The sequence below is a fragment of the Podarcis melisellensis genome (assembly GCF_964234715.1).
Source record: "Podarcis melisellensis genome assembly, chromosome: 16".
In the NCBI taxonomy this organism is placed as follows: Eukaryota; Metazoa; Chordata; class Lepidosauria; order Squamata; family Lacertidae; genus Podarcis; species Podarcis melisellensis.
In genome coordinates this window covers 23,543,534-23,567,645 of record NC_138533.1, presented here as the reverse complement: position 1 = coordinate 23,567,645, position 24,112 = coordinate 23,543,534, and the positions used below count along the sequence as shown (strand labels likewise).

Here is a 24,112-nt window from a genome sequence, read left to right as displayed (position 1 = left end):
TTCCTCCTCCAACTTGGTGCACTCCATATGTTTTGCACTGTCAGTTTCCATCACCAGTCATCACTAGTCATGCTAGCTGGGGCTGATGGTCTAAAACATCTGGAGGGCACCAGGTTGGGGAAAGCTGCTCTGTCCACTGGGTTTCAGGATTGTGTGCTTAAGTGGAGGTTTCAGTCTAAATTCTGCACTAGGTAGAACAGAATTCTGCAACCTGGGTACGTTACACACTTGCATAGCATCATTCTGCAGAATTTAATTCTGCTTCGATAGTCATGGTGAAGGGCAAAGGCACAGAAGCTACTACATTTCATGACCAGGATCAGTCTCATTCTGCAGCTCCTTCAGTTACTGCATCTTTGGCAGGCGCCTGCTTTCAAGCACATTTTTGAAACCATGAGGTCTAGAATCTTGTTTGCTTTGAAAGGAAAGCTGAGATTTTTCATTCAGTGGAATTCTGAGGCTGGAGCTGCATCTTGCATCCTCTCTGTGTTCTGCAAAGTTGAAGCTCCGTGATTAGTGTGTTTGCTTTGCACACAGAAGGACTGAGGTTCATTCCCCAGAACTACCAGGAAGGACAAGGAATGTCCCCTGTCGGAAACCCAGGCAAGCTGCTGCCGGTCAGTGCAGACAATACTGAGCTAGATGGACCAATGGTTCAGTGGCAAAGCATCTGCTTTGCATAGAAGAAATCCAACAATCACTGGTGACATCTCTAGGTAGGGTTGGGAGGGACTCCTTGCCCCAAACCCTGGAGAGCTGCTGCCAGTCAGTGTAGGCAGCCCTGAGCAGAATCGACAAATAGTCTGACTCATTATAAGGCAGCTTCCTATGTATGCACAGCCCTCAGTATTCTCGGTCTACATTTGAAGTGGGTGTCTGGGATGTTAGAGGAGCAGTAGTACGTCTGGTGGGGGACACATCATGTTCCTTCTGGGGTACTTTGTCCACAGCTCTCAGCTCTCAGGGGTTTGACTGGCTGGCTAAACCAAAATTTAAAAATTCCTTCCAGTAGCACCTTAAATGTAAAGGTACACCTGACCATTAGGTCCAGTCGTGGATGACTCTGGGGTTGCGGCACTCATCCCGCTCTATAGGCTGAGGGAGCTGGCGTTTGTCCGCAGACAGCTTCCAGGTCATGTGGCCAGCATGACTAAACTGCTTCTGGCGAACCAGAGCAACGCACGGAAGCGCCGTTTACCTTCCCACCCGAGCAGTACCTACTTATCTACTTGCACTTTGATGTGCTTTCAAACTGTAGGTGGGCAGGAGCTGGGACTGAACAACGGGAGCTCACCCTGTCGCGGGGATTCAAACCACCGCCCTTCTGGTCGGCAAGTCCTGGACTCTGTGGTTTAGACCACAGCGCCACCTGCATCCCTTCAGTAGCAGCTTAGACACCAACTATGTTTGTTAGTGGTATGAGCTTTCGTGTGCATGCACACTTCTTCAGACACTTTGAAGTGGGCATGCACATGAAAGCTCACACAAATAATAAACTTAGTTGGTCTCTAAGGCATAGCTGTCAATGTTTCCCTTTTTTTAAGGGAAATTCCCTTATTCTGAAAAGGATTCCTCACAAGAAAAGGGAAAAGTTGACAGCTATGCTCTAAGGTGCTACTGGAAGGAATTGTTTAATTTTGTTTCGACTACAGCAGACCAACACGGCTACCTACCTGTAACTGCATCTAAACCAAGTGAGGGTAGCCAATGGGTCTCAAACTCTCGGTGTGTTAGGGATTTCCGGACAAGACCGATACTGGGTCCAATGGTCAGGAAGGCGGTCTCTGCGCATGCTGCAGAGAGAAGTGAGGGGTAGATGGGGCTCATCAACTTGGGAAGGGAGCCCATTTAGGAGAAGGAAAACTCTGGTGTTAAATCTCCCCTGCCTTGTGGGATATCTTCAGGAAAAGAAAAGGCTAAGCCTAGGGAATAAACCTCGCACAAATCCAGAGTGGAGTCCCTAAGACGGTTGGAGGATGCCTTGCTGCCAAGCTGGATCACATCAGCGAGGCTGAGAGGCGGGTCTTGTTGTCTGGGTAGCCCAGGACCTCCAGACATGCTGCCTAGGCTTGCATCCCAGGGATGTGACTTTGGTCTCCACTGCAGTGGTTTGACTTCACCCCTGAAGGCACACTCCATTGTCTCTCTAGTTAGGACGATGCCGACCTTTGAGGGACAGCAAGAAATGGTCCGATTAATTGACAGCTGATCAGGCTGAAGGTGTTTATGAAGTGAGCCAATGAAGGGAAGACAGCGTAGGGCTGTTTGCTGTGTTTGGGCTTAGCATCGCTGTCCTCTTTGAACTGAAATGCCCAATTGAGGATTAACCAAGCTGCCCTCCTTGGCAAGCTTAGGCTTCGGGCTGTTGTGTGATTTAGATCTGCAGGCTATTTGCGGTTTGCTTCAGTGGATATGGGAAAATTCCTCTTGTTGTTTCAACCCTCCTTTTAAAAATATTTGGCAGCTGTCAATATGGGATTCTCCTTCGCATGCCATTTCCCTAAACAGAACACTGTTTATTCATTTGCTTTCGGTCTCCCTTTGCACACAACATCTTCAGAGTTCCTTTATCAGATCTGCAGATTTTTCCCCAACCATCTTTCCCACCACCGGTTGGCATCGTAATCGAGTCAATGTAGTCTAGTGGTTAGAGTGTCAGACAAGAGCTGTGGTGCCGGGAAATCCCCACTAAGGATCTGAAACCCATCTTCAAGAAAAGCTAAGCTTTCCCCACCTCCTCTCTCGGCACTAGGCATTCAACATTTTTATGGAATCGCATAACCGTAAAGCCAGAAAGGACCACAAGGAGATCATCTGGTCCATCTCTCTGCAATGCAGAGAATTTTTTTTATTTTAAGAGAAATATAATTTATTTTATTTTATTTAATAATATTTATGCCTCTCTTTATTATACTGTTTATTTACAAATACAGTCGTACCCTGGAAGTTAAACAGAATAAGTTCTGGATGTCCGTTCGACTTCCAAAACGTTTGAAAACCAAAGCTCGGCTTCTGATTGGCTGCAGGAGCTTCCTGCACTCAAGGGGAAGCTGCGGAACGTTTGGCTTCCAAAAGTAGTTCGCAAACCAGTACAGTCACTTCCAGGTTTGCAGCTTTCAGGAGCCAAAACGTTCGGAAACTAAGCTAAGGTACAACTGTATAGTTTATGAGTTCATCAATACAGTTGTCATAAAATTTCAAGTAAATACACGCATACACATGTGCACACACACATCTTGCAGATAATTTTAAAAATTCAACATTCCAAAAATATTACAGTATATAAATATACTGGAAATTTTGAATTAAATATTGCAAATCTATGTGTAAGTACACAAACATATGTATTTTTTCCTTAAAGGAGATGCGGGCAACCTCAGGCCAGGAGTGAAACAGTCCTGTCTATCTGGCCCCTGAAATTCTCCCCAAGCCGCACCCTTTCCTGACCTGCTTCATGCCCCAGGTGTGTCTTTACCTGCCTGGAAAGTGCCCTCAAAAACCTATCTTGTCTCTTGTTTGCCTGGCTGGAGGGACACAGAGGGGTGTGTGAGCTTGTGAACACGATAATCTAGCCCACATCCATTGCTCCACCTACCTTTGTCTCTGGCCACGCCCACCACCGGCATGTGGCCCCTGGAAGGCTTCCCAGAAGGGAATGTGGCCCCCAGTCTGAGAAAAAATTCCTGTGGGGAGTGAAAGACTAGAGCAGGCATGGCCAAACTTGGCCATCCAGCTGTTCTGGGACTATAATTCCCATCAACCCTGACCACTGGTCCTGTTGGCTAGGGATGATGGGAGTTGTAGTCCCAAGACAGCGGGAGGGCCATGTTTGGCCATGCCTGGACTAGAGACTCTGTAGTCCCAGCTCATGTGGCCTGATGGAATGACTGTTGGAGACCAATTTTGCTCTTTGCCCACCCTGCAAAATATGCCTCTCTGAGCCTCTGCAGATCTGCTCAGCAGAATCCTCAGCAACACAGAGATCCCCTTCCCTGGGCTGTTGTAAACTGCAGAAAACCTGGGCAAAGAGATCTTAAGACATGCTGAGCTTTGGTGCATGAAAATAACTGGCTTCCACTCCAAAGTTCAGCGTGACGTGAGTTTTTTCTCCCAGGCTTACAGATATGCTCAACAGATTCGGTGAGGAGTGAGGTCTCTGTGTTATGCTGAGCTCTGAAATGGGTAGAAACCCCCCGCGAGAGATTTGTGGGATCTGCGTGGCTTCAGGGACCCCCGCTTCCATAAATCCTATGATATAAGCGCAGAGGACCTGGAGAAGGGTTAGCAAGGACCACAATAATGTCTGGCTGCTCAGGCATGCCAGTATCTGTGGACCGCTGCACTTCCATGTTAAATTGGCTTTTCACCTGCTGAAACAATTCATCAGAGTATGAGTCTCTGTGCAGTGAAGCGCATTCGATAGCCTCCTATAGAAACGATTGGCGGGTTGCTGTCAGGTGAATTGCTCTGATTCACTCTCATGCTGTTAACTCTGAGACCTCTTAATGTTTCTTGAGCCGGGAGCATTAAAGGGACTCGCCAGCCCTGGAAGCATTCTGGAAGGTGAGAACCATCGTCCTCACCACTTTGAAAACTGGCCGCGTTCTAAACACTGCAGTGTACAATTAATTGACCCAAAGCATTTTTTAAAAAAATATGGTTTAGTGAGTTTATCCTGCTTTGTTGACTTTGGATCTTAAGGAAAGTTGCTGCTTTGAAAGCGTGAAATATTACGTGCCTTAACAGTGAAGCTGTGTTTTGTTACTGTTGACACTTCGGCTTTTTAATAAACACCCTCCCGAAACACTGACGCAGGAAAACACCTCGCTAATAGTTTGGCACATAACCTTGGGAATAACAGCGCCATTCATTTTGCTGCTGGGTTATTTCTGAGGTGGACAAATATTATGACTCTGGGTCTCAAAGGAGCACAGAGGATGCTCTATCGAGGCAGCGCTCTTTGAACGAACGAGAGAGTTCAGGAAAGTCAGGAAGCCTACGAAGGATTATCAGTAGATGACAGAAGGCCCTTCTCTCAGAATCCCTCAAATCTGGTTTCTGTGGAGTGTTCCCCTGGCTGAGGAGGGTTTATTTCCAAGGCGGCCCTCCATAATTTAAGGAACAACATCATCCTTATCCAATAGCCATGTTGGCTTGGGCTGATAGGAGCTGGACTCCCAAGAACATCTCCTTCCACCCCTGATTTTCGACAGGGACCAACTCTGTGCCCAGAAGCTTGTCCATTGCTAGAACCCCTCCCCACCAAAAACCTGTGTACAGTTCTGGTTGCCTCGCCTCAAAATGGATATTGTAGAGGTGGAAAAGATTCAGAAAAAGCAGCCCAAAGGATCAAGGGGGTGGAACAACTCCCTCACAAGGAAAGGTTGCGGCGTATGGGACATTTTAGCTTGAAAGAAAAGGCGAGTAAGAGGCAACAAGATAGAACTTCGTAAAATCATGGATGGCATGGAGAAAGTGGGGAGGGGAAAGCAATTTTCTCCCTCTCTCCTGTCCCTGGAACCGATGCACACCCAATGAAGCTGAACGTTGGAAGATTGGGGATGTTAAACGACGGAACTCTCTGCCACAGGAGGCATTGATTGACGAGCCATGATGGCTGCACTCTTCCTCCACGGTTGAAGGCAGCAATGCTTTCGAATATCTGTTGCTGCAGGAGAGGGCTCTCATCCCTGGGTCCTGCTTATTGGTGCCCCACCCCCGGCCTCTGTGAGAACAGGATACAGTGGTACCTCAGGTTACATACGCTTCAGGTTACAGACTCCGCTAACCCAGAAATAGTACCTCGGGTTAAGAACTTTGCTTCAGGATGAGAACAGAAATTGTGCTCCGTGGTGCGGCAGCAGCGGGAGGCCCTATTAGCTAAAGTGGTGCTTCAGGTTAAGAACAGTTTCAGGTTAAGAACAGACCTCCGGAACAAATTAAGTACTTAACCTGAGGTACCACTGTACTGGACTAGATGGGCCATTGACTTCATCTAGCAGGCTCCTTTATGTTCTTACTGGGGTTTATGGTTGGGATGACAAAAAGCAGCTCTTACCATAGTGGTCCATGCGGGGTGCGGGAGAATAAAATCCCAAGCTCTGCTGTAGGGCCAATGCCTTTATTAGGAGCGGCTCAAATGTCACAAAATAATGAGCATGTCTTAGAAGTTTTCCGGAACCCTTAATCAGGCTAAGATGCTAAACAAAATGAGAGGGAGGGAGGAATAACCCTGGCATGATGTCAAAGCCTGCAGTGTTCTGCATATTGTAATGGGATCTAGAGAGATCTGGAGACATGAGACTCCACTAGGTGCTAGAAAGATGATGGGTCAACTGTTTGACCAGACCACAGTCACACCATCCGTTTAAAGTAACCTGAGACCACACTTCCCCACCCCAAGGAATTCTGGGAGCTGTAGTTTTGTCAAGGGATGCAGAGCACTGTTAGGAGTTCAGTGCTGCAATTGTTGTTGTTGTACGGTTATATACCAACCTTTATCTTCCAAGGATCAAAAGGTGGTGCGATTTCACCTTCACAACGACCCTGTGAGGTAGGTTAGGCGAAGAGATGGTGACTGGCCCAAGGTCACGCAGTGAGCTTCAGGGCCGAGTGGGGATTCGAACCCTGGTCTCCCAGGTCATAGTCCAACACCCATGACGCCACAATTCTCAGAGTTCCCTATCAGGAGGGATGGATTGTGAAACCACCCTGGGAACTGTAGTTCTGTGAGGGGCAGCAGGTCTCCTAACAATACTCTTAACAAACTACAGCGCCAAGGATTATTGGGTGGGGAACCATGTCTTTTTAAAGGGGTATCGTGGATGGTGTCAATGTGACCAAAAAGTGATGTGTCTCAGCCTTTGGTTTGCCCACAGCGCCTGGCCCCAGTGGTAGACTGCCCTGACTCTGGAGGTTCTATCCAGCAGATTGTGTTTTCCATTCCTTTGCATGCAGAACCATGCCTGGCTGCTGCTTCTCTTCCTTCTCACCTTTGATTGTAGTAACTGAAAGGTGTGCAGGGCGGAGGGGGGTGTTGAAGGGAAAAGGAAGCGTCCGTGGCAGACGTGTGACTCTTTCTTGGATCAAACGGATGATCAGCGGATTAATATTTGAATCAGGGCCAACCCGGGAGCCTCCAGTGACCTGAGAAAGCTCCCCTTGGCTGTCCTGCTTTGCACCACTGCAAAGCATCTGCTGTGTGCTGCGTAGCTGTCTTTTGAGCAGAAAATACTTCGGAATTGGCCGTGCTTGCGGTTCTGTCCAGGTCTCTCATTCTGTCACCAGGTCTCTCATTTATAACATTACAGGAGCCGTGGATTAGCCAGGCTATAATTTTCTGGTGGGGTTCGGATTCGGTACAGAAGCTTTGCGCTTTCTCTCCTTTCCATTCCCTCTCCCGGCAGTCTGAAATGAATGCCTTTGGATAAATTGCTGACTTTATTCTTAGACGCAGCGTCCTTGTTTTTTTGCGGCTCCTCAAGTGGAAACTTGCAGCAATGTCTGCTTGCTGCAAGGTGTGAGCCGCCCACTTTGCAAAGGCAGGGTAGCCTCCAATTTCCATGAAGGGGGGGGGACACTCTTGTCCGTCTGAGGGGGAGCCTCTTGGGGCGGGTTGCCGCTTGCATACTGATGACTCCAACCCGACAGGCTCCCTTTGACTAGAAAAACACTGAATAATGAACTCCAAACTGGTGCTCTGGGTGTGTGTGTAGGTTTTGTTCCCTGTCCTATTTACTCTGCAACTGGAAAGTTAGAAAAGATAGTGCTTTGTTTGCACCCTGCTTTTGGGCGGAAAGAGCCAAGTTGATGGGCCAACATCCCTCAGCTGTGGTTTTGAAGCCAGATTTTATTTATTATATTCCACCTTTCCCCTAAGGAGCTCAAGATGGCATACGTCGTCCTTCACCCTCCACAACCCTGTGAGGTAGGCTAGGCTGAGAGTGACTGGATAACATAGGCGCCAACTACTGGGGGCCTAGGCACTCACAATTTTTTTTGGGGGGGGTGCTCAGCACCCGCAGTGCAGACTTCCAGTTTCTACCAAAAGTCGCGTCAGAGGCACGACACAACCACTGAGGAGATGTTGGAGGCCCTGCTAGGCTCCATGAGGCCTCAGAGATGACGTCTGAGGCCCTGTCAGGCCTCAGAAGCGCCACTGTGGAGCGTCACTGTAACATCATGTTGTCCCGTTATGTCGCAGGTGCCATTGGGCACCCAAAGCCCAAGGCCCAAGTTGCCGCCCCTGCTGGATAGCTCAGTTGTGGTGTGGTGCAGTGCAGGTAACACCAAGGTTGCAGGTTCGATTCCTGTTGGGAACAGCTGCATATTCCTGCTTCGTAGGGGTCAGCAAACTTTTTCAGCAGGGGGCTGGTCCACTGTCCCTCAGACCTATATGGGGGTGGGGCGGGAATGAACTAATTCCTTTGCCCCACAAATAACCCAGAGATGCATTTTAAATAAAAACACACATTCTACTCATGTAAAAACACACTGATTCCCGGACCATCCGCAGGCCGGATTTAGAAAGCGATTGGGCTGGATCTGGCCCCCAGGTCTTAGTTTGCTTACCCATGGACTAGATAATCGTCAGAGAGGGTCCCTTTCAACTCCACATTCCTATAATTCTATGAATGGCCCAGGGTCATCCAGTGGGCTTCATGCCTGAGTGGGGATTTGAACCCTGATCTGCCAACTCTTCGTCCAACACTCTAACCACTACACCTCACCGCCTCTCGCCCTGGATCCCAGTTGGAAAAATACGCAGCTGGACTTAACATATCTGTGGTTTTCCTTTGGGCAAAGTTTTCTGCTGCTGTATCTCTGGATCTGCATATAGACATCTTTTCCCCTTGCCAAATCACCTCCTTCCTCAACTAGAGAGCCTTAGGGCCTCCTTGCATTTGACTTTATAATGAGGTGATTAGCAATTAGATTATGTGTTTTTTAAAAGTAAACACCAGGTGCCTAGAGGCAGGAGGAGGAGGAGGAGGAAGAGGAGCGGTTGTCAAGAATTCTGGCTCGGGGAAGGGAGTTTTAAATCTTCCCTCCCAATCTGTAATCTCCGTGAAATAGCTCCCCACCAACAATTAGCATTAGGGTTAAGCTTCCCATTGGCGCCCAGGGAGTGCTTGCTCTGCAGTGTTGATAGCGAAATTGCTACCTCCTGGTATTTAATATAAGTTGTGTTTGCCAATCTCATCATTAACAGGATGATGTTCGATTCAGGTAGTCGGGCCTTAAGGGAGGTCAGGATGGTCAAGAACCAGCAATTTTCTCTCTGCACAACCAGGGTTGTCTGCAAGGGGAAGAAGCTGTTGCCTCTACAGCACCACCACTGCAGCTGGTAGGATGGTGTACTGCAGCTTGCAGAAATTAATAACATTCCACCTAGTGTTATTTAACCCCTGACATGCCTGGTCTCTCTGCTGTGGGCTGGCATGCTCGCAGGCTCCTACTTGGAGCTTTACTGAAGCACCCGCCTTCCTTCCTTCCTCTGAGTCACAGCTGGGACACTTAGTCCTCATAGTTCTTGGCATCTGTCTGTCTGGAGTGACAATGGAGTATGCCTCCAGGGGTGAAGGCAAACCGCTGCATCTGCAGTGCTGAGTTGACCTCCCCGGGGTGCTAGCCTGGGCAGTATGTATGGAGGTCCTGGGCTGCCTAGACGGCCTTGCTGGACTACAACTCCCATAGATTCACTGCCCATGCTGGTTGGGGCTGATGGGATTTGTAGTCCTAAATATTTGGAGGGCATCAGAGGGGGGAGTCTGGCCTGTGTTAGGCGAGAGATGGGAATGTCTGAGCAGCATCCAGCCGCTGCGATGGTGGCATTTTGTTTATTGAATCTTTGGCCAGAGGAAGGCAAAGGATCTTGTGGCCAGCATGCGGCGGGGGGTGGGGAGGGGATGGCTGAAGAGGACAGAGAGAACACGAGAGACTGCTGGCCTTCCCCACTTAGCAGATCACTGGGGCCTCTGTTCTCTCTTCACAATGGACGCCTGCCACAATCGAGGCTCTCCAGCCAAAGAGCCGGTCGGTCTCTCCTAGCCAAGATTTCGCAGGCAGAAACTCTGGTCCCAGCTATACATTTATAGCAGTGTCATACCACTTTAAGAAGCCATGGTTCTCTGTCCCCCGTCCCCAAAGTATCCTGGGAAGTGTAGTTTGTTGAGGGTGCTGCGAGTTGTTAAGAAACCTCTATTCCCTTCACGGAGCTGCGATTCCTAGAGTGGCTTAACAATCAATCCTTCCTCCCAGGGAACTCTGGGAATTTTATCTCTGGGAGGGGAATAGGAGCCCCCTCACAACTCAGCGCCCTTGATAAACTACAGCTCCCAGAATTCTCTGGGGGAAGCCATGACTTTTTTAAGTGGTGTGGATGTATGGCGTGCTGATGGGGCCAAACTTAAAGGAAATGAAGGACAATTGCTGGAACAGATCAAGGTTTACCTAGCCCAGTCTCCTGCTTCTGACAGTGGCAGAAGCAGCCTTTCCCTGTGCCCTTTAATCTGATAATAGTTGAGAGTCATCAATAGACCTGCCCTCCACTCCTCTGAGGGGAATAGAGGTCTCTCCTATCAACTCTCAGCGCCCTAAACAAATCACAGCTCCCAGAATTCTCTGGGGGAAGCCATGATTGTGTAAAGTTCTATGATACTGCTTTTAAGTGCATATAATCCTCTTGTTAGCTTTTTCTTTTCATGTCAGCAGGATTCCTTGCATGTTGTTGACCCCTGTATCAGTCCCAGGTTTCCTTTTTGCCATTCATGTTGACTGTTTTTAATTTAGAGAGCAGAATTAGTCCTCACGCCCGTAGAATTCTCTGCCCCGAGGAACTTACAAACTCTGGCTTGTATCCAGGGTTGGTTCCTACCCCAGAGCATTCCCGGCGAAATGAATGGATGTGATGGAGCGATGCTCGTTAATTTCAACAGCTTCGTTAATTTCAGTCGGTCTGCCCTGAGCCAAACTTAGTTGGAGTCGACCTTATATGCAGTTTGATGCAGGAACAGATGTGCGCTTGCTGCGGCAAACAGTTTCTCGGGGCCTGGTTGCAGCCTTGACTTATTTCCAAACAACTCGTTAATTTGAACCTGATTTGTTTGCACAGAGTTTGCAGGGAAGCTATATGACGTCAGGTGTTCAGCAAGACTTTGTTCTGATTTGTTTGAGGAGAGGTTTTACGATCTTGTGTCAAGTGACTGTTTTTCCGCACTTTTCTGTGTATTTCCCCCATCACCTTGTTGGCAGTCTTTTGGGGGCAGGGAGTCACATGCCAGTGGTGGGTGGGGCTATAAAAAGTGGGTGGAGCAACAGATGCTAATTTGCTTGTCTGCCCCGCCTCCTGCATCCAAGCAAACAAGAGGCATTCTCTGAGTTCGAAGGACACATCCTGCCCATGCAAAAACACTCAAGGAGGGTGCAAAGCAGGACTGGTGGGGGGTGGGGTCTGGAGAGAGTCCCTAGGGCCAGATAGAGAGGTCTGGAGGGCTACATCTGACGCCCTGGCCTGCGCTCCCCCCACTTTTCTGCTCCTTTACAAGACCCCTGTTAAATCAAGCACCTTTGTGGCTCAAGGTCTAAAAGGTAAAGGGACCCCTAACCACTAGGTCCAGTCGTGGCCGACTCTGGGGTTGCGGCGCTCATCTCGCTTTATTGGCTGAGGGAGCCGGCGTACAGCTTCCGGGTCATGTGGCCAGCATGACTAAGCCGCTTCTGGCGAACCAGAGCAGCGCACGGAAACTCTGTTTACCTTCCCGCCGGAGTGGTACCTATTTATCTACTTGCACTTTGACGTGCTTTCGAACTGCTAGGTTGGCAGGAGCAGGGACCGAGCAACAGGAACTCACACCGTTGCGGGGATTCGAACCGCCGACCTTCTGATTGGCAAGTTCTAGGCTCTGTGGTTTAACCCACAGTGCCACCCGCGTCCCGGCTCAAGGTCTAGGGTTGCCATATTTAAAAGTGAAAATCTGGACACAAAAATCAGTTGAGCTTTTTTTGGCCAAAGTTGTTGAGCTATTTTTAGGGAGATTCTCCAAATTTTCCCAGACATCTCAGCGATTCCCGCCCAGACACTGTTACCAGCTGCTGTATTCCAGGTATGTTAAGGAAATTCCAGGTGTATGGCAACCCTAAAGGTGGCAAATTTGCCCCTACAAAACTATGGCCAACACTCTGCTTTCCTTTGAAGTTTCAAAAATAGCTTACAGCTCATGTGCTGGGCATCCGCACCTGCAAACTGTCGGCTTTTATGAGCTGCCTCCAGCTATGGTGCGGAGGCTGTGGGCTGAACTGATGTGAGTCAGGAGTCACCAACGCAGATTTGTCTGTTCTAGACGGGCTTTGCTTAAAGAAGACAAGGATGGATTTGTATTGCAATCCACTCTGCGGCCTTGGAATGCGGAAGCTAAAATAAAGGATATGCAAGAACATTAGAAAATCTGCTGTGTCAGTTGCCCTTCTAATCCAGCGTGCTGTTCTTACAGTGGACGAGAGTCCTGTGGGAACTGAGCCAGCACTTTGCACATGGTCAGAGAGACTCTTACCTTTGTGCAACAAAACAAAGCAATAAATAAATTAGTTTATTGATTTCGACTGACTTTCAGAGCCCCCAGCCACTTAAACATCTGTGACCTCCCCACCCGCATTACTGGATTCCCAACTCCTATCAGCAGAAGCCAGCCTGGCCACTGACTAAGGAGGATGGCAGTCAGAGCCCAACAGCATCTAGGAACATAATAAGCTCAGTATTGTGGACACTGACTGGCAGCAGCTCTCCAGAACTTAGTATCATAGTTGGATGGGTTGTCTAGTCTAACCGCCTGCAATGCAGGAAAATCTTTTGCCCCACATGGGACTCAAACCCACAACCTTGAGATTAAGAGTCTCATGATTTACCAACTGAGCTACCCAGTAGCTACCCAGCCTGGTTCTCTCCCAGCTCTTACCTGGAGATACCGATTGGGGAATTGAACCTTTGACGTGCAAGGCAGATGCTCTACCTCTGAGCCACAGCCCTATTCAAATCTCCCTATTCAAGGGAAAGAAGGCAATGCTTGTTCTGATTGGCCAGCTGCTCCCCAGAGCAGGTTTGCTGCTTTCTGTTGCATTGCCTGACTTTACCTACCAGCTAGTAGAGATAAGTAAGGGAGGCAGCAGGCAGGTGACCCCAAGGGAGGACCAACGTGTGGTTGTGGCTGTTGTTTTTGCCCCCCTTTTCATTATCTGGAGATCCTGAATCGCATCTGGATTACTCCCTGTGATAAGAGCCTTTCAGGAAGCAGGGGGGAGAGGAGCTGAGAGACTGACCTCTCCTGACTCTATAATCTCAAAGCCCTTTTTAATTTAAAACTCCTTCCTGGCCCGATTCCTTGTTAAGTCCCCTGATGGCAGGGAGGGAGACCTCTTCACAGTGTGCCTGGTTGGGGGGGGCAGGGGGACGGGCAGAGCCGGTTGCCGCAGCTGCTGCCTCTTCAATGGCACTACTGTTGGGTGCCAGGGCAGATTTGGCACTGGGTTTTGCAGTAGGAGGGCAAACGGCTAGCTTTTTACAGGCCGGGCATCCCTTCCTTGGGCTGTGTGGTCTCGGAGATGACACAGCTCCGTACAAAGGGCTTTTGACTCACTGGGCCAAGACGGTCCCGAAAGAAACGAGCGCAAATTCTGGGCTTGGAGACGTAAACTGGGTTCCCTGTTATAGCCAGTGCTCTCCCTCCTCACTATCTCATAATCCTACAATTCGGGGCTATCAGATGAAGCTGAATGTTGGAAGATTTGGGGCAGACAAGAAGAAGAGGAGCTCTGTTGGATCAGGCCAGAGGTCCATCTAGTCCAGCATCCTGTTCTCACACAGTACACATTTATTTACTTCTTGCCCACCCTTCACCCTGCGGTGCCAAAGAAAACACAATTTGAACCATGGGATAACTCAGTCAGTAGAGCATGAGACTCTTAATATCGGGGTTGTGGGTTTGAGCCCCACGTTAGGCAAATGATTCCTGCATTGCAGGGGGTTGGACGAGATGACCCTCATGGTCCCTTCCAACTCTATGATTCTAAGTCCTGGAGAGCTGCTGCCAGTCAGTGTAGGCAATACTGAGCTAGGTCTGAGTCGGTATAACATTAGCAAAACAACAACAGACCTATGGTTACGTGAAACACACTCAATAAACACACAAGACATAACCGGCTGTACTTTTAAGTAAATAAGGTATACTTCATTGTATCAAATTGTAGATTTCAGCGGAAGTTCATGCATAAGGTCCACACATGTATAAATGTTTATTCCACCTGTCTGTTCATAGTCTAGTAATCCACATGAAGGGTTGTTACAGTTCCACAGAATCCTTTCACAGAGTCTAAGACAAGGATTTCCGGAATATTAGCCTTGTTTTGCCATCCCAAGCCTTATGCATGAACTGACTAGAGAATGAACTGATCCACTGGGTCTTCTGCTTTTTTCGTTGAACTTTATAAGACTTCTGTTGAAATCTACAATTTGATACAATGAAGTATACCTTATTTACTTAAAAGTACAGCCAGTTACGTCTTGTGTGTTTACTGACTTGGTATAAGGCAGCTTATTATGTTCCTAGATGCTGCTGGGCTCTGACTGCCATCCTCCTTAGTCAGTGGCCAGGCTGGCTTCTGCTGAGTCCAGTAATATGGGTGGGGAGGTCACAGATGTTAAATGACAGTTTCAAACAACTAAGCGTCTCAGAAATAAGGTGGGTCCATGGTGAAAACCCACGGACTGCAAGAAGATCAAACCTCTCCATTCTTAAGGAAATCAGCCCTGAGTGCTCACTGGAAGGACAGATTGTGAAGCTGGGGCTCCAATACTTTGGTCACCTCATGATAAGAGAAGACTCCCTGGAAAAGACCCTGATGCTGGGAAAGATGGAGGGCACAAGGAGAAGGGGGCGGCAGAGGACGAGATGGTTGGACAGTGTTCTCGAAGCTACCAGCATGAGTTTGACCAAACTGCAGGAGGCAGTGGTAGACAGGAGTGCCTGGCGTGCTCTGGTCCATGGGGTCACGAAGAGTCGGACACGACTAAACGACTAAACAACAACAACATAGTGAAAACTATGGAGTTTGCTTGCACAGCAAAGTAGTGGTGGTCACCAACGTCGAAAGGGAAGTGAACACATTTGCAGATGACCAGGCAATTGGTGGCTACTTAGCAGCTGTAGCTTTATGCCTCTGAATACTAGCTGCTTGGGAATTGCAGGTAGGGAGAGTTGCTGACGGCTCCCAGGTCCTGCTGCCAGGCTTCCTTTGGGGGCACCTAGTTGGCTACTCTTGGGAACTGGATGCTGGGCAGGCAAGCTCTTCTTATCAGTGTTCGAAATTAGCCACTTGCAACCAGGTGAAGATACCTTGGAGCCAGGATAGCTCTTGACATCCCCACCATCTGGGGATCTTTGGATCTGGACCGTTTCCACAAACTCAGACCCCATCCTGTAGAATTCTTTCAGTTATATTTTTTGCTGCACAATTGGAATGAATTCCTGGAACCAAATTGCTTTTTCTGAGCAGCCTGAGCAGGAGGAGTCACCGTTAAGAAAAAGAAGTCGGGATAGGCCAATAGATAGATGCCGACTGTCACTGGGGTCAAGCACGTTTTCTTCTTTTAAGTTCTCCAGGCTCTTAAACAAGGCTCAAGGCATCTGAACTAGCCAGATGGTTAACTGAGAATCCATCACAGTCAGCCCATCATTTGAAAAATAAGACTTGAGAGCCGTTGTACCCCAAAATGGCAACCAGACATTCCTTTTTGGCAACTGCAAGCTTGTGTGAGCCATTTGGCACCTAGCTTATACAGTGGACACTCGGGTTGCGAATGTGATCCGTGCGGGATGCACGTTCGCTAGCCGCAGTGTTTGCAACCCGCAGCGATGCATCTGTACATGCATGGGCTGCGATTTGGCGCTTCTGCACATGCGCGACCGCCGAAACCTGGAAGTAACCTATTCCGGTACTTCCGGGTTTCAGCGGGTGCATAACTTGAAAAAACGCAATCTGAAGCGGCCATAACCTGAGGTATGAACTGTAGATCTGAGTTTCTAACACTGCTTCTTATGCACTTAAGAAAAGCGCAGGTCCAGATTTTGGCTCTCTCCCTTTTCTGCATGGAGAGAGATGGGTGCTTGTATGTTAGTAGGTTGGTTGACATACCCAGCCCCCCATCTCTCCTCGGAGGTCCCAGGGAACATTTTTTTGTGCTTCGTAATGTCCAGGCTCCATGCCCAGCCCTCGGCTTTTATGGACATTGTCCGAGTTGAGGAGGAGGAGGAGGCAGTTGAGAACAGACTCTCTCCTGCTTTCCTTTCTCTTTTGAAGCCACCAGCCCTGAGGCAAGAAGCCTCGGTGGAAATAAAATGCCAACAATCTTGGACTGTCCAGCTTTTCACAGATGAAAATAAACTCGCTGCAAGGGTAACTTGGCCCGCACATAAACAAACATGCATGCGCTGTATGTGCCTGCATTGTTACTCTAACTACAGCTAGAAATAGAGACAGTTGGGGGGGGGGGAAATGAATGAACGGGTTCTATTATCATAGTTTTGTTTCAACATCATCTCGTCCCATTTCTGCTCTCCCAGTCAGAACAAACACCGCATGCTCAAACCACCCGCCTCCTGTGATCTCCGCTGTGGTTTTGACTCTGTTCCACTATTTCCTCTGTAATTGCTGTTGGTTTCTAAGAGCAGAATAATTGCATTATTAGTGTAAACAGAGGCTCATCTATTCCGCCTTCTTCCCATTTCCTATAGAGACCAGGAGTCAGGTGGCTGCAAGCAATCTTCCTTCCCACCCAGACATCTGATATGTAGAGGTATATACTGCAGCTGCATATGGAGGTTCCTCTTAGCAGTTTAGGCCATTTATTTCGAAGGTTTCTTACTCACCCATAAGGTCCTAAGGTGGGTTATGGCAATAGAATATACAGTTATAAAAAGGAGACAAGGCCATTACAGGGATACAACTGTTACCAAAGCTGCTTCAGTGATGATACAGGTGGAGTCCAAAGTAGAAAGAAACCCTTAGACACACTTTCCTGAAGAAAACGGAACAAAGCAGCTTATAATTTGATGAGAAGTTTTGTCTTTTCTCTCAGGCCCTGCACACAGAAGGAGGTTTTTCAAGCAAGCGTACAGAGGGGAAACTCCCTCACAACTGCATAGCCAATCAGAGCATGTACCACCTCAGCAGGCATCGTGCCGCCCTGCCTGGTTGCTAAGCAACGCTTCCACTTGGCCCCCTCTTGGCTAGCTGACCTTCACACTAACTCTGTTAGTCCTTAGGGTTGTACACAGAATGATCCCCGCGATTGACTTCCAAGAAAGATGAGTAAAACACTTCCAAATGGAACAGTGTAAAGTTTTATAAACAGTACAAAAAGGCACAAAGCAAAACAAAAATACATTAATTGTCAGAAAGCCTGGATCAAGAGGTATATGGCTAAAAAAACCCTACAATGAAGATGCTCTGTGGGGAGGGAGTTCCTCACTTTTGGAGCTGCCACAGAGAAGACCCTAAATCATAGAGCTGGAAGGGACCACGAGGGTCATCGATTCCAGCCCTCTGCAGTGCAGGAATCTTTTTGCCCAAGGCGATTCTCGAACCCAGAACACTGAGATGAAGAGTCTCATGCATTACTGATTGAGCTACAAATGGTTCACTACACTGGCTAGAACCCACAATGCTATGCAGTGGTACCTCAGGTTACAGACGCTTCAGGTTTGACTCCGCTAACCCAGAAATAGTACCCTGGGTTAAGAACTTTGCTTCAGGATGAGAACAGAAATCGTGTGGCAGCAGTGGAAGGCCCCATTAGCTAAAGTGGTGCTTCAGGTTAAGAACAGTTTCAGGTTAAGAACGGACCTCCAGAACAAATTAAGTTCTTAACCTGAGGTACCACTGTATATATAAATGACAGTATTGACATAGGGAAGAAGAGGTTTGAACCTCGCTGGGTCTCTGAAGGCGGCTGAATCGGCAGTAAGGCTGGTGAGCTCTCCCATATCTGGATTACTTAGATTTCTGCATTGGGTGTGTGTATGTTTAATTATGTTGTTAGAGAGAGAGAGAGAACCCTGGGTTCTTGAATGGCTGCTGCGTAATGTGCAATGAGCTAATCTTTGCCCCAGATCTCTTGAGGTTTCCCAAATATAGTCACCTCTTGGCATCTGCCCGAGGAAAGCAGAACGGGGAAGTCACGGGTGGGCGGCTGGACGGCTGTGTTTTATGGGCAGCTGATTACATTACGCCAGGGCATGACTAGACAGGCGTACAAAGATGCTAATCTATTTGCAGGGTGTGTCAGGCGACAGGCAGAGGAATCTGATCAGGGCTGAGCCTCCTCTGTTGTCTTGAAAAGCCCATTAACATTTTGCATCCAGGTAACCCATATTGATTCTTACCCATCTCTACACATTGCTGTTACTTGGTTTTTGTTTGTTTGTTCAACGCACTTAATATCTCATAAGACGGGGAGGTGGGTGGAATAAAATCCCTATTCCTTCCTCCCTTCTCTGATGAACGAAACCAGAATCATATAAGCAAAAGGGGAAACGTTGCAGAATGAATGGTGCAAACGAAAACATTTTATTTATTCAGTTTTCCATGCATTTATTAAATGTGCACAAATGACGTGTTTGATAAGAGGGAGCACTGAAAACGGCAGTTGGGCAAGCTCCCCAAAATGAAAAGGAATACCGTATTTTTCGCTCTATAAGATGCACCAGACAACAAGACGCACGTAGTTTTTGGAGAAGGAAAACAAGAAAAAAAATATTCTGAATCTCAGAAGCCAGAACAGCAAGAGGAATTGCTGCGCAGTGAAAGCAGCAATCCCTCTTGCTGTTTTGGCTTCTGGGATAGCTGTGCAGCCTGCATTCGCTCCATAAGACGCACACACATTTCCCCTTACTTTTTAGGAGGGAAAAAGTGAGTCTTAGGGAGCAAAAAATACAGTAGCTTGTAAGGCAGGCTCCTGTGCTGATCCCAGATGTATGATGGGTGCAAGCAGGACTTTCAGAGTCTTTTGAGACCCAGTGGAAAGGCAAGGCTGCTTGCTCCCTACCTAGATGTCTCTGGGGTGGGGATTCCTGGGTGGCCAGGCCTAATTCATCCACATCTGCGTTTTAAACCCAAGAGTTGCCGCCGGCAACTTCCTGGCTCTGCGCAGCAGAATGTAGAGTCTTGCCTTGCCTCTTCCAACCTCCCTGTTTTCCCAGCAAATCTGGAAACATTTGCGGCTGGGAGGGTTTGGGGTGCAGAATTCGGCCTGGGTGGTGGGGGCAAACGATCTGCTCTCCGTCTTAAGTGTTCCCAGCTCTTCCTCGCTTCCACTCCAGATGTCGAGACCAGAAGCGCCCCTTTGCAGCTAACTAAAAATACCAGTTTTGCTTCTCTTCCATCCCCGACCCCCACGACTGTCTCCAGCTTTCGGCTGGCATGGTGCCAACAGCTGTTGAGATCTGGTTGCTGTGGCGATGGCCATCCACATGTGTTCTGGAAGGCCGGCCGGCTGTGCCACATGTGCAAAAGATCTCTTGAGCCGGTTGCAAAATAATTGCGGCCGGCTTGCTGCCTCATCTCCAGCCCGTTTGGCAGATTAGACCCCGGAGCGTGACGAGGGATTTTGGACGTTAATTTCTCCTGCGCTGCTGAAGATGTTTCTGTCAATGGGGCTATATAAATAGTAACACCCCCCCACCCCACCCGTGCTCCAATTCTCAGCATCTGCTGGTCTCCCAAAAACATTTCATAACGGATCGGCTGCAGGAGGAATTAATGTGTCCTCATCTGCTTGGAAGCGACATGGAGTGACATGCACATTCAGAAATTATTATTTTTTTGGGGGGGTGACTCTCTGGCTTGGCAGGGGGGTGGATGGGAAATGGTGCCCATCTAGAAGTGCCGCAGCTCAAAGCTGGCGTAGTGCAGCAGACTTTTTTGGATGTGGGATGCTGGGCTGGAATCCTTGCCTCCGCCACAAAACCTGCGACGTGGCTTTGGGCGAGTTACCGATCTCTCAAAATAAAACATTTGCAGCAGGCATTGAGAGAGGGATATGAGACCTGTGTGTGCACAAACTTAAAAAAAGAGAAATATTCATTCAGGCCATGCAGTCATGCAAATCCAGGGACATTCTGCTCTTCCTCTGTATGATTTATGGATTTATGCACATTAAACACATTTACACAAAGTTAATAAAAGGAAATGAATAAATGTTCTCATTTGCACAAGTTATTCTACGGCGTTTACCATTTGGCTCAATGGATTCAGGTTTCGGTCATTAGAGGGAGAAGGGAGGTGTCCGTCCCACCCTACCACCACCTCCCTGGCTTCTGAGATTTCGGCAGGCGTTGCCCAGGGCAGGCTTAAGACTAGAAACTTGATTTTAAAAAGAGACGGATGGGAAGCTGATGTCAGGTCGGGCATTGCATTTTGGATAACCCAACATGGCAGGCGGTCACCATAGATCGGAGCAGAGTTTGATCTGCATTTAAAGGGCACTCACAACTCAAACACTCCAGAGTGTCTGTCAGTGCTGAGTGCATGTATGCGTGAGGTGAGGAATGAGTCCAGAGGCCCTTGGTACTTGTGTCGAACCCAAGCAAAGTTATCCTGCTATATACAGTGGTACCTCGGGTTACATACACTTCAGGTTACAGACTCCGCTAACCCAGAAATATTACCTCGGATTAAGAACTTTGCTTCAGGATGAGAACAGAAATCGTTCAGCGGTGGCAGCAGGAGGCCCTATTAGCTAAAGTGGTGCTTCAGGTTAAGAACAGTTTCAGGTTAAGAACGGACCTCCGGAACGAATTAAGTACTTAACCTGAGGTACCACTGTATTTATATTTTACAAGCTGCCGTGGGAGAGTTTTGCTCTGCAAGGTGGCATCTGAAGGGCTTTTGAACAAAACAGGCAAGCAAGCCTCATTGGGACTGTCCCACTTCAGAACACCTGGTGTGGGCAGGCCCCATGTCGGAATTGTGAAACGCTTGACACCGCCTCCCTGCCTGTAGAAATCTAGCATGTGGCGGGGAGCAGTTCTAAACCCAGCGCCACCTCTCTGCTTGTAGAAAGCTAGCATATGATGGGCGGCAGTTCCACCCTGGCCCCCTCTTCCGTGAGAATTGCGGCCAGGCACTTCTGCTGGAGAAGAAGCGGCCAGGAAGACTCTGCTAATCCATCAAGGGCAGCTTTTGGAAATGGACTCCCTGGACCTATTACAGCTTGTCCATTTTCTGCCCTCGCCTCCCTGTTGGCTTCATTCCCTGTGTTGTGCTGCTGATGCTTTTTGTAGTTGCTTTGGCTGGGCCAGAGCCTCTTCTCTCTGCACTTTAGCACAAGAGGTTAGTTTCTTCCCCAGCCGGTTGGTTCATCTCAGCTCCTTGCATCTCTTTTCTGGCTTCTCTTAGAAAAGCGAGAGGCAGGCTAAACCAGCCTTTCTCAACCTGGTGCCCTCCCCATCTTTTAGGCAAGGGGTAGGCCAAGATTTTCAGCTGGCTGTCTGCCAACTTCCTGGGCCTCCCCTCCGCCACTGTTGGGTTCCCCTCCCCAAGGTCAAAAAGGAGTAGTCTTCTACATTGGCTCCCAGTACATTTCCAAGCACAGTTCAGAATGTTGGTGCTGACCTTTAAAGCCCTAAATGACCGCGGCCCTGTCAGTATACCTGAAGGAGCATCTCCACCTCCATCGTTCAGCCCGGACATTGAGGTCCAGCTCTGAGGGCCTTCTGGCAGTTCCATCACTGTGAGGAGTGAGGTTACATGGGCCTTAGGCTGCTGACCCCTGGACTAGACCATGTGAAAATGAACATAATATTTTAGCTGCAGTTCTTTCATTTTCAGCTTTGTATTCTTGCTTTTGAAAGAAAGCACGCCTAGACATTCCGTTGTGGCGCCCATAACCTAGGTTTAAGGTGCTGTTTAGTGCCTAACTTGTAGTAGATGCCTCTCAAGGGGTCCCTCCCAATGTTACAATTCTATGATGGTATTATCTCAACTATATTGCTTGTTCCAGAATGCAAGACGGAGAAACACGCATGGTGGAAATGGAAAAGGTATTCATTATGGAGTAAGGAAGAGGTTTTTCCACTGGGGTCGCCAACCTTTGGCGCCCAGAAATCTCCACGCAGTCGCCATTGGACCTGCACCATTAGCTGGTAACTGCCCCGATGTTGTCTGACTACAACTCCCATCATCCCTGGCGAGCTTAGCCAATTCACAGGGACTGTGGCATTCGAAGTCCGACGACACCCGGGCTTGAAGATGGGTCTCCAGAGTTTCCTTCCCAGCCCTACCTGCGGACGCCAGGGATTGAACCTGGGAGCTTCTACAAGCAGAGCAGAAGCTCTGCCAAAGAGCTGCAGATTTCCCTTTAACACCTAGGAGAGCAGGAAGCTGACTCTTACCAAGAAATGCCATAAGTCTTATCAAACTCAATGTTGTCTGCAAAACCAGAGGCAGGGAATCTTCTTAGGCCCAGAGAGTCAGATCTTTACCTGTGGGCCTGCCCATCTGCCATTTGCCTGATAATGTGAGTCACCACAGTGGCCCATCTAGCTCAGTATTGTCAACACTGACTGGCAGCAGCTCTCCAGGGTTTCAGGCAGGGTCTATCTGCTTAAAAAGCAGAGGCATCACCTTGCCAACAAAGGTCCTTATAGTTAAATCTATGGCTTTCCCAATAGTGATATATGGAAGTGAGAGCTGGACCATCAAGAAGGCTGATCGCCGAAGAATTGATGCTTTTGAATTATGGTGCTGGAGAAGACTCTTGAGAGAACCATGGACTGCAAGAAGATCAAACCTATCCATTCTTAAGGAAATCAGCCCTGAGTGCTCACTGGAAGGACAGATCCTCAAGCTGAGGCTCCAATACTTTGGCCACCTCATGAGAAGAGAAGACTCCCTGGAAAAGACCCTGATGCTGGGAAAGATGGAGGGCACAAGGAGAAGGGGACGACAGAGGACAAGATGGTTGGACAGTATTCTCGAGGCTACCAGCATGAGTTTGACCAGACTGCGGGGGGCAGTGGAAGACAGGAGTGTCTGGTGTGCTCTGGTCCATGGGGTCACGAAGAGTCGGACACAACTAAACGACTAAAGAACAACAACAATCTCTCTCTCTCCCCAGCCCTGCCTAGAGATGCCAAAGACTGAACCTAGGAACTTATGTGTGCAAACTACTGACTTTTGGCACTTCCTTAACACAAGAGGGCTGGAAACTAACTCATACTACATCCAGCTCAGTATTCGCTTCACTGACTGGCAGCAGCTTTCCAGAGTTTCAGATATGAGATGAGATGTTCTCCAACCCTATTTTGAGATGCTGAGGATTGTAGCAGGCAAAGCAGACGGTCTACCGCTGATCTATGACCTTGCGCTATACAGATCCAGGCTACTGGTCCATCTCGCTTCAGCTTTCTCTACACTGGCGGGCAGTGGCTTCCTAGGGGTTCAGGAGGGGTCTTGTCCCAGCCTTACCTGCTGGTGACTGAACCTGGGACCTTCTGCATGCAAAGCAGGTGCTCTGTTGTCGAGCTATGGCTCTTCAGCTTAAATGGCTCTGCTCTCAAATAAAACTGCTAACAGATGTTGTGTCAGAGGTCTCTGTCCTTGCTTTCAGGAGCCCAACCAAATGTGGAAAAGTTGCAGTCATTTTTGCTGTTTTTCCTAAGTGCAGGAAAAACCCACTTTTCCGCTCCCACCCCACCCCCTACCCCTTTCAGCAAGAGAGCTATTCTATACAGGCTTGTAAAATTCCACGCATTAAATTTTGTTCCATCGAGGGAAAATAAAAGCTCATACTCTTCCCCGTCCGCCGCCTTTTTAAAAGCCATTTATTTACCTCTTTTCAGAATCATTAACTCACTTTTCCCAGGGATCTCAGTGGCTCAGAAAACCAGAAAAACAGATTATTCATGGTTGAAGGTGGATAATCCCTGGAAGATAAGACTAGGATAAAACACTGTGAATGGTCATTGTGGCAGCTTTGAAGCTGCTCACTCTAACACTGTCTGAAATAAATACACACTGCATTCAGCGTTAGCTCAGTGTAGACCCATCACAACTAATAGGC

At 48.4% G+C, this 24,112-nt stretch overlaps 1 protein-coding gene across 1 annotated transcript in view; it reads left to right on the top strand.

Moving 5' to 3' along the window:
* Window positions 1-24,112, top strand: part of GAS2L1 (growth arrest specific 2 like 1) — a 48,687-nt gene that overhangs the window by 10,521 nt on the left and 14,054 nt on the right. The window lies entirely within an intron of this gene.